General features: G+C 36.5%; 1 protein-coding gene across 2 annotated transcripts in view; it reads right to left on the bottom strand.

Annotated features, from left to right (window-relative positions):
- Positions 1-10,381, bottom strand: part of LOC145242108 (TWiK family of potassium channels protein 18-like) — a 254,966-nt gene extending 244,585 nt beyond the window's left edge. For both annotated transcript variants that reach the window (XM_080105023.1, XM_080105024.1), the window contains exon 1: positions 10,092-10,381. The gene's annotated coding sequence lies outside the window, so the exon portion shown is untranslated. The remainder of the gene's footprint in view (positions 1-10,091) is intronic.
- Between the last annotated feature and the right edge of the window lie 1,557 nt (positions 10,382-11,938).

Below are 11,938 nucleotides of genomic sequence, written 5' to 3'. Positions count from 1 at the left end.
ATTATTATTATTATTATTATTAATTATTTTATTTTAATTTATTTATTATTTTATTTACTTATTTATTTATTTATTTTTGTCTCAGACATGGAGCCCGAATCGTTTTAGAAGAGAAAAGATGGGAAATCATGCAATTTGTAAAAAATTCTTTGAACTTAACTTATACTAGAAACGATGAAATCCACTATACATCAACCAAACCAAACACTACAAGCTAACGATCGAAGATACAAAAAGCTTGAAGAATAAAAACCTTCTACAAAATAATTTCTACTTCCAAAATAACTGGATTCGGCATTAAATAACCCGAAAAGGTAGATATGCCATAAAACGAAACAGCCAATCATATCTGAGCGATTGTTCTTGATTAGTTGATTTCTTAAAGTGGATCTAAGGTCTGCACTTCAATAGGTTTTAGTATATTAATAGGCCGTTATGGCTAATATACACTGACTTTATATAAACAGAGAAAGAAGATTACGTAGACGAAGAGCTACAGATAATACGTAACACGATATTACGCAACATATAAACTGGTGTTAAGCCAATAAATAACGGTTCTTAATGACGCACGTGTTCGGGTATTTTTCGAGGATGCCGTTTTGTGTGCTGTGTTTGCTTGGGTTCACAGACGAGTGCTGAAAATACGATAAGGGGGAAAGGATAATTATGATAATTATAACGAAACAGGTTTACGTATACATACACACATTCTCTCATGGATATTCTGTTGAAGACAAACCAATAAAGGATATACGAAACGTACAAAAAAAGAAACCATGTGAAACAATATACGTAATTACTAAAGGAAAGGATACATTAATATTCCTCAACAGTTATGTTGTGTTGCTGAGATACGCATTAAAAGATATTCCTGGACAATTTATACCGTTCCAGCAGATATCTCACTGCCAAGACAATCCTCTATCTGTATAAGATTCAAGTTCGTCTTAGGATGAAGCACTGTTGCCACATATGGGTAGAAGCTGCTCGGAGCACCCTATTCTGTCTTGACAGAGTTCAAAACTAGCTTATAAACCTAGTAGGTGATGCCTTTTTCTCCTCCCTGCAAAGAGGGGACCTTGCGAGCCTGATACTACTCTTATTTTCATGGCAAGTGCTCGTCTGAGATCCAATCCATGGTTTCCTCTTTCTAAACCTTTACAAAAAAAAAAAAAAAAAAAAAAAAAACACTCGTCTAGCTAAAACCACTATCAGCAATTTCCCTCACTCTCTATCTGTGCCTAAATCTAAACGTGGATTCTATGAACAAGGCTTCTTTCCCAGAACTGCTTTCCTATGGAACTTTGTTCCGCCGGCCTATTTTCCAGCTGACTGCCATATTTCATTTGAAAATGTGCTGACGATTGCACTTTAAAAATACACAGATGGTACAGACATAAATCAAAATAAATATCGGAAAACGAAAGGCATCAAATCTCTGTATAAATACAATCAGACGCACTCATACCAGGAAGAGAACACGAATAATAAAAAATGCCGCCATACTGTATATTTCGCTGACGCAGCTGATCACAGGGTTAAGCGAAAGGAAACATTAAAATCTAATCAAATTCATAGAACTTGTCAGAGAGCCGGAAAGGGATATGGAGCCGGAAAGGGATATGGAGCCGGAAAGGGATATGGAGCCGGAAAGGGATATGGAGCCGGAAAGGGATATGGAGCCGGAAAGGGATATGGAGCCGGAAAGGGATATGGAGCCGGAAAGGGATATGGAGCCGGAAAATATCAGTTATCAGTACAAGATATCAGTTATCAGTACAAAATATCAGTACAAGACTTTTTTTTTGGGGGGGGGGGGATATTTACCAACCACGGGTACCGTACGGAAGCGACACGCATTCTAGGTGGATTGAACTGGCGTCCCCAGCAGAATGAAGTTTCATGAGAATATTAAATTCACCAGTGGTCTCCAGTCGCATGTATATTCTCGTCAAGGAAGATGACGACGTTAGATTTTTGCAGTTCTTGCAAGGAGATGTCGGTGTCCTCCTACATACAGCGCCTAGTATCCCCACATTGTCACCCATCTGATACTGATCAGGCTTAACGTTTCTTAACGTGATTATGCCGTATATAAGTACGGGTAAGTTGGAATAAAAAATAAAATCGCACTTTATAAACACAACTATGAAAAAAAAAAAAAAAAAAAAATGACGAGCCCAAGGCAACTGAGACTGCTTGAGCAGTAATCTCAGAAAAAAAAATTACGATGATGTTTATCTCCCCCCCCCAAAAAAAAAAACGGGGACAAAAATTATCGCAGATGCACTAACACGATTTTGGTATAACCGAAAATGACTGGCTGGTTTGAAAAAATGGGAAAATTAAGGATATATAATACTATCGAGGCCTCAACTGGAATACAAGGAGAATTCTAGAGATTATTGCCACTTTAACTACAAAGAAAACCACAAGTCGTTATCAGCGAGAAAATTCTAAACGGATTGTACAAAAACAGTTGAAATAAATTAAGAAAACAAAAGAAATAATAAATAAAAAAGTTAAGAACAAAGTCTAAGGAAACTACTGTAGTGATACTAATAATTTTAAGAGTACTGGGATCAGTTCCGAACTTTAAAAAAAAAAGGTGTAAACAATGACTAAGTCTACTTCAGCAGATATGACACATAAATACGACAATCGTTTCCTTCTAACCCCCCCCCCCAAAAAAAACCCAAAAAAACCATCACAAAGGCAACGACATTAGTCGGCACAACAGAAAATGGACTCTGGTGATCCGAGAGAGTTGAAAAACGGAGTGCAGAGAATAGCACTGGCCAAAATTCGACTGGAAGGGTACAGAGAGTATTGGAATGGAGAGGGGGAGAAAAAGCTATCGTCGATATAAAGGATAACTTAAATGTAAACAGCTGTGGCGAGAACGCAAAGTGATCGAAAGAAGCGTTCCCGTACTGGAAATCTTGGTAGACTTGTTGTCACTCAAACTCCAGGGAACATCACGTATTTGACAATGAGCGAACACTGGTAATGATTTCTGTTATAAGCTCCAGTGAATAATAATAATAGACAACTGCATCTTGAACATCCAAACAAAACGGGTAGCAGTACTTGAAAATGAAAGTCATAAAATTCTATAGGACATGGATATTCAAACGGATAAACCCATCCAAGCAAGAAGACCGGATGTTATAATACTTAATAAGAAAGAAAATTTTGCCGTTCCAGCAGACCACAGAGTATATATATATATATATATATATATATATATATATATATAGAGAGAGAGAGAGAGAGAGAGAGAGAGAGAGAGAGAGAGAAGCGGAACAAACACTCGGAACTGGCCAGAGAGCTGAAAGGGATATGGAAGGTGAAGAAAGTTAAGATAACACCACTAATAGTAGGATCACTAAGAACAATATCGAAAAACTGAAAAAAGAATGGGAGAGATTGGAATCAGAGGAATAGGTAAGAAAATAGAAAGTATAGCAATAATGAACACGGCTGAAATATAAAGGAAAATCCTTGAACGCGGAGACTAACAAACATGAGCTACAAGCACAAGCCGGACCTTTTGGCCAAGATCAAAGTGTAGTATTTGTTCTTCAGATGCTGCACTTCCATTTCTTGTTCTCTTTCGGTGGAGGATCAGTCCTTCACGACTGAGACATTTTTTTTTGTACCTTTCCTCCGCGTTAAAAAACGACCCCGGTGTTTAACTGTCCCGTGGGGAGGCATAGCAAATAGGTACAAGCACAAGCTGGACATTCAAAAACGGTTACAAACGTAAAACAAAAAAGAACATCACATGGAATCATAAAAACTGAAACTATATAATTGTAAAGTACACTCCTGTGTCCCTACCCCTTCCATGTGTGTGTGTGTGTGTGTGTGTGTGTGTGTGACCATAAACTGACGCCACATCAAGTAAGTGTGGAGGGTCAAGGAGGATGGAAAAGCCGAGAAGAGAAAGCAATAGCCGGGACTATACTGGATGAGTGGAAAGAGGGCTGGGACCTTGGGGGGGGGGCTTATTGCCATCCAAATAGTTGCTGCCATCGAGAAATCAATGGTAAGCGGCTGTAGCGATAACGTAAATTCATCTGCAAAGGTTATCGAAAGAAGAGGAGAGTACTTGAAATCTGGGAAAATTTGTTGTCACTCAGACTCCATATAACACCACACGTTGTCTTTGATGGCCTGTGTGACTACTCCTAGTGAGTAAATAATAAGAAACATACAAAATTGAATCGTTACGCACGTGTTTCAATCAGAGTTAAATGACGAGATTATGATTGAAATATGATAACATTATGGATTTTTGTGACCATTTACTATCTATCTATCTATATAGATAGATCGTCATCGGTAGAACTCGTACACGAGTATACATTTAGCTCATTAGGATTAAGCAAGCCCCAGCTTCAAAGTATTTTAGATAATCAACGAGGCGCAACATCGTCTCGCACACGCTTCAGATGTCACCATTCGCTACGGCAACCATGTGCAGGGGAAAGTATCTTGCAGCAGGTTGCCGATAAACCATTACGAGAGTACCGCCATGTCGCCTACCCGCCAGGCGAGTTTATTCGAGGGTACATCTCCCTCCAATGAATTAAACGTATCCTCAGATACCAACCTGGAGATTTTTAATATATATATATATATATATATATATATATATATATACACACACACACATATATACACACACTTATGTAGATTTCTTGTTTTTTTTTACGATAAATACGGTTAAGAATCGTCTTCGCCTCCAATCTCTTTTTTTTCTTAGAAAATCGCCCATATTTTATTTGGACGCAAATAAATAATATTTATTTATTTTTTTAAAATAGTAATTTACGGACATGCATGTTTTAAGGTTGCTACCTCTCATCAGCGTAGCTCAATTGTGTCTCTGTAAGAATCGCACCCCGAACCATTTGTATTAAAGTTCGGCGTGTTTGACCGTTACGCCACGAACTCCTAGACAATTCACTGTTTATTTTTTATCGTTTTATAAACTAATGTAGATTTCGTCTTGATTTTTTTAATGATAAATACGGTTAAGTATCGTTTTCGTCTCGAAGCTCGTTTTTTTTTTTTTACTTAGAAAATCGCCCATATTTTATTTGGACGTAGATAAATAATATTTATTTATTTGTTATTTTTTACGTGGCGTAACGGTTAAACGCGCCAGACTATAATAAACATGGTCCGGGGTTCAATTCCTAGAGAGACACAATCAAGCTACGCTGATGAGAGGAAGCAACCTCGAAATAATATATATATATATATATATATATATATTGGGGGGGGGCTGGACTTATTTATATAAGTAAACATACTCACATATATAGGGGCATAGGGAGGTGGGAGTAGTCAAGTTGATTGACGACTGCTGTTAACAACTGCTACATTGTCTTTCCTATGTGTATTTGATTTTACTTGGTTGTGCAGTATAGTTAACAATAAAAAACGGAGAGGGTGAAAATAAAAACAGACAACGTATAAGAATATTTACTTTTCCACATACTTGTATAATTTACACGAATTATTTATGCATTTTTGTCCCCTCTTTTACTAAGCCAGGCGGGCGGTGTTTCAAACGAAGCCACCAACTTTAAGAGACTTGGTTGCAAGTTTCACACTTGAAAGATGATGATGATAAAGTTTACCATCATCCGATTGGCAACAACCCTCGGAATTAGGCTTCCACTTGCGCTACTATCCTGTTATTCTGGAAGCATTTTGCAGTATAGACAACAAAACGAAAAAGTGATTTAAAAAAGCAAATATATAACAATTACTTGTTACTAAAGGCAAGATAAGTCACTCTTCGAATTATCTGGAAAGTTTTTGTGATTCAACTTATTTAAAGCGTTTATTTATTTTGAGCGATAACATAATAGCTGGCATGAGACGGCCATCCAAGGATTCTCAATAATCGCTCAAAAATCGAACATTAAACAGAATGCCCCGACGTGCTTTACGCTACCTTTATTTTTTAATGTCAGACTGATATTTACTGAATGTGTTTCTATCAGTATTTTGTTTCATTTTCGATTTTGGGGCGATTATCGAGGCTCCACAAATGATCGCCTCATGTCAATCATTTTGTTCTCTTTCGAATTTACATTCGGCCCTACTAGTGTTTCGAAATAAATAAACGCTTTAAAATAAGTTAAAGTGCAAAAATATTTCCAGATAGTTCAATAAGTAATTTATTTTGCCTTTGGGAACATTTAATTCTTATATATTTGGTTTTGTTTGTTTTATTGTCTATACTACAAAATAACACATTTTTCTATTTGCTATCTTTTACGTCACGCGACCATTTACTCCCAAAATTGGTAGCAATGTTAAAAATCATCGGCTAAATAAAAGTGACAATAATAAATGTCTAGATAATAAATCTAGCAACCAGAAAACATACGTGAAAATTATATATACAGTAGAATCCCGGGATACGATGATCTTAGGATACGTTTTTTTTTTCAGGTAACGATGTGGAATACGATGTTTTCCGCCCCTGGTTACGGTGTTTGCCCTGCTTTACGGTGTTATTTATGTTATTTGATTATATACATGTGTATTATATACTGTACCGTATTTTGTTACTAATTTTTAATGTCGTATCCCGGAGTTCTAAGTATAACGGTAATTTTTTCTTGCGTTAGGTAACAGCTATCTGTTGTCTGTTTTATTTCTTACTCCTTTTCTCTACCGCACAATCGGGGGGAACAAGTGTCAACAACAAGGGAGCAGGGTTTAAGAAAAAAAAACAAGCGCCGAGGTCACCACTTATTGCCAGGAAGCCGAAAGATGAAGGTGCCAATCGACCGTACAACTAAGACACAGAAGTAAGGAGGTAACGGTAATTATAAAACGATAACAAATACAGGTGATCGATTAAAGACGATAGATATTGTGTTTTATTTACCACAAAAAAAAAAAAAAAAAAAAAAAAAACAGTTACTCGTGAAGCAATGAAAATTATGTATCTGGATCATTCGGAGCGAGAACAGACGTCTGACGAGATTAAAATTTGGGCGTCCCTGAAAAAGGATGACATGCCTCATGTTGTTTGGATCGCGTAGACTGGGGTCTCGTGCTGAAAAGAATAACCGGACGTCGACGGGGGCTGGAGCAGGTAGCTGGACATGCATTGGCGTTGGCAGTTGAACTTTAGTGGGTACTGGAACGGGTTGCTGGACATCAACGGGCACTGGCACTGATAGCTGGACTCCAGTGAGCACTAGAAACTGGACGTCATGGGCCACTGAAGCTGGAGACGGAAACCGACAGAATGAGCTGGAGTCGCTGGAATTGCAGGAGTTGCTGGAGGCGGCAAAAGTGAGCTGGAACCGGAGCGAGCTGGAGCTAGGAGAGTCGGAGGTCCAAGTGCAGCTGTAAAGGGAGTTCGAGAAGACAGAAGCAGCAGTAGAAAGTGGTGTGTGTACAACATTTTGGTAGTTTGCGACTTGTCCTTAAAAGGGCGGTTTGAATCGCATTAACAGTTTGGCAGTTAGCCCTAAAAACGGCTCTTTGGGTACTGTTGCTACTGACATTGGTTACCAACGTCAAGTATGGATTGGGAGTCTCCTAGCTCCCAGGCCAAGCTAAAGATTTGCTGTGAAGTCGCTAGCTTACTGGGAAGGTGTTTGCGTTACAGATATTAACTCGATAAACAAATGACTAGAATTAATTTCAGACCGAATTTCTTACAGACAAAAATATCTGTATATTCACTAATCTCGGTCCAAAATAAAAGTCGGTTGTTTTTGTTTAGTTTGCGAAAGATTACGTTTTATGTATTTTTCTTTGTGGTTGAAAAATCGTTATTTATTTTTTATTTTATTTTTAGCAAGCATGGTCGTGACGTGTAGGTCATGTGTCTGTTTCTGCCGACAGGCGTATTTGTGATTGTTTCGTTCTGATGTAAACAAAGGGGTGGTAATATAACACCGCGAAATTCCCACCACAAACTGACCTTGTGTCTAACTTTGTTATTATGAAAGGCAGGCAAACGAACTCCTCATCCATATAATAGGTCTTTAGCGTTTGTTACGGTTCTATACTATATATAGCTTACTCGTTAACATTACAAATTAAAAAATCTCACCGAATTTTATTTAAATTTCTTTTTAGAATACTCTAAACATTTTCAGATTAAAATAAAAATAAATAATATGAAATGAATGGCGCTATTGAACTTTTTTGATTGGAGCAATTTTGTTTCAGATAATTTGCCTCCTTTTACCAATGTTATCAATTTTGTATCCAACCCATTTGTACCAGAACTTTTAAATTCTTACATAGCCAATATTACTTTTTTTTATTCCTATTTATTTATTGGGTACTTCTGCAGTTTATGGACCGCGCTATTTAAAAAAGATTTTTTCTTTTTTTTTTTTTAGGTTTTCATGTTAAATTTAACTTGCGATATTTCCGTTTTTTTTTTAATTGTTAGTCAGATTAGTCAACAAGCCCCACCACTATCCATGTTAAAAACTAGTTTCTAAATAATGTTATTTCAGCACGGTCCGTAAACTGATGAAGTACCAATTATTGTAACCATGTTCTTTCTCCTCAATAAAATACTTTTCAAAAAAAAAAAAAAAAAAATTCGTTACGGTCTTCTAAACAAATTCTAAAGCTAATCTTAACTGGTAGCCACTCGAACTTATGGTTAGTATTAAAAATGTCTAACTGCCTAAAACGCTAGAATAGTCCAGAATTGGGGGATCATTTTGCGTTAAATTCATATACGAAACTGAACACTCCATTCTAAATTCTGATGTAATTTTTGTCTTTTGTCTTTCATTTACTCTACGTCAAGTTTTTCAGGGTGTTTACACGTAATCGACTAAAATATCGCATTTTAGCGTGTGTATGCGGGGGGGGGGGATTCAAAGACATGTTTATTTTATTTTTATATTTTTATGTATAAAAAATAACGTAACTGCGTAGTAATAGGCAAAATAATAATAATAATAATAAATATCGAAATTATTCCAGTTAAGAAAGTTCAAAAGTACCAGAAAGAAATTACTGTATGGTGAGGGGGTTCTTGCCTCAGGGTTAGACATGAAAGGAGGCGGTAATGTCTGGGAGGATTGCATTCTAAGACAGTACTGAATCATACCTCATTCAGACAAAAGGGCCGAGTCTCCCTAACGATTTAACACCTATGTGCCAAGCAAACTGGTTATATATATATATATATATATATATATATATATTGGTTCGTGACAATCAAGCTACGTGAATTTTCAACCAATATTTAGCCAAAATAACCTCGTTTATAAATAAGACGAAATTTCGAACATCGATCATTGTGCGTGGACGGTGAAGGGACATACTTCTCTAAAAATTGAACAGTAGGTTTCAAAAAAAAAAAAAGAAAAAAAAAAGCGTATTTATACGGATCATGCTATTTTTTTATAGGAATTTCCAGTTAAATTAAAATTTTACGTAATCTTAAAATTATTAAATTGTTAGGTGAAAGCACAGAATAATTACCCCCCCCCCCCAAAAAAATACGTGTTAAGAACGTGTTTGGAAATAATAGAGTTATTATTTCGGCACGGTCCGTATTCTGCATAAGTACCAAATACATTCTTAATTCTCTGGTTACATAACAAAGAATGGTACTCATGCACTTATTGATCCATGCTGAAATAATAACGTTATTATTTAAAAAGCCATTCTAAACATGGGGAGGGGAGGGTGTTTTGTACCTATTCTATACTTTAACCTTACAATTGAATAAAAAACATATCATAAAACTTTAATTAAACTTGGAAATACGACTTAAAAAATAGCGCGGATCAGTAAGTGCACTAGCACCCAAAGAATATTGTAGAATAATTTACAGAGTAATGCATATGGCATCGGGGAAATAAGAATTGCCCCCCCCCAAAAAAAAATGGAGGCGAAGCATTTTGAGGTAAACTAACACAGCAAATTGACCATTCCTTAAACGCACACACCTAAAAATGAGTTAAACAAATACAATGTGAAACAACAGTGCGTTTTAAAATATATATATATATATATATATATATATATATATATACATACATACACGCACACACACTAACACTTACCTCTAAACACATGTCCTCTAAATACCAGACCTCGCGAGGTGGGTGAGTGTCAACTGGAGGAAAGAAGAAAAAAATATATTTTATATGTATATCCGATGCGGAGGGCAAACGCGATGCGAACACAACACGAGTGCGAAGTCGAATGACTAAAGCAGAAGATGCAGACTTCGTGTCGGGCGGTTGCCGGGACGTCGATTATTTAAAGCCAGGCATAACTGGTCGATAATGCAGCTTGGTAATGATTAGAATACCGGACTCATTTGAATTCAGCTGACAGTATGCAGACATGACTAAGTGATATTTGTTTAACCAGCTACATCTTCTGTTTTTCTTCTCACGAGACAGCCCCCCCCCCCAACAACACACAGATATATGTGTGTGTGTGTGTTTATATATAAAAGGCACTTTGTGTGTGTGTGTGTGTGTGTGTGTGTGTGTGTGTGTGTGTGTGTGTGTGTGTGCGTGTGTGTTCCCTATGAACTTCAAAATAGCTGGGCCGATTTTTTTTTTACAAATTTTACACAAATATACTTTACGTGTCTGGGAGTGTTCTTAGATAGATTTTGTAGCTGAATGCCTCCGATAAGTACCGAAATTCGATCGTCGAAAATATCTGATTAAAGTAGAAGTCCGATTTTGACCCAAACATTGCAGATGCATTTGAGAAGTTTTATCATCACACAAGCAGAAGAGCCCGACGTATAAAATAAACAGAAGATTTTTTTTTATAAGACAGGTACGCGTACGAAATGAATGTTTCGCTTAAAACACGTCTGAATCGTGATACTTGACTTTTGCATTTTACATTTAAATTACAAACCATTATATATAAAGAATAATTTTATAAAATCAACAGCAGGTTCTCTAAAGTGCATTGTCGACTACAGTGTATTGTGGACTAAGTTAGTGCTGAGAAGCATGTGAAGTTTTCTCCTGGTGCATTGCAGTATGTCCCCGACTAGAGTAGGCAATCAATCGATTTAATTGAAAAATGGATGCATCTATCACTAGTCTCTGTCTGTTAGTCAGGGTCAAAAAAGAGTCTCCAATCTAATAGGTCTCGCACTATCAACCAAACTCCAACTCCTGTTCCATCGCTGTAATATCGCATCCCTGTGTTTGTTTTACAAATACTTTAATGGAATGTGCTCCAACGAACTCGTAGCACTTACGCCCACTCGATATAAATGACGTGAAAAGCTGCAAAATCCCATACCTTCACTGTAGAGATCCCTAGATGCTAGAAAGTTTTCTACTCTGATCTAATTTAATATTATCATAGTTTACTATCTTCCTACGACATAAAATCTATTGAAACAGGTTTAAGGAAAAGGAAGAAACAAAATGCTTGATGATTCGTCTTTTTTTCGTGAGTTTTATTCAAATGACCGTTTTCGAATGTAAAGTATATCTCTTCATCTTCCAGTAAGTGTCAGGTATTCAGGATAGAAACATTGACCGTTTCACCTGGTTCGAAGACAATAAAATTATTGCAAGTGTTGAAAATTTGTTTGTATACATGAAAAAGAGAGAAATGGGGGAGTGGAGACGGAAAGAAGGGTAAAATTTAAACTTTAAAAAGTCGAAAGAATTAGAGCATAATGTGTAGGGCGGTGACAACAGAATATTATTTTCATTGTTTTGACTCTCGGGTATATATCAGTTAATATCTTATATACTTTTTATATAGAGTGGTGTGGTTCTCGGTTGATTAATTGTGTCTAACTGTGTCCGATATATACTCGAGAGTCAAAACGATGAAAAGAATATGCTGTTGTCACAGCCCTATTAATGTGATAAAAAAATGTACTAACAAAATCGTTATTTATAATCCATAAGAAACTTTG

Source organism: Euprymna scolopes, chromosome 21 (assembly GCF_053919585.1).
Source record: "Euprymna scolopes isolate OS-2025 chromosome 21, ASM5391958v1, whole genome shotgun sequence".
In the NCBI taxonomy this organism is placed as follows: Eukaryota; Metazoa; Mollusca; class Cephalopoda; order Sepiida; family Sepiolidae; genus Euprymna; species Euprymna scolopes.
This window is presented reverse-complemented; position numbering and strand designations above follow the sequence as displayed.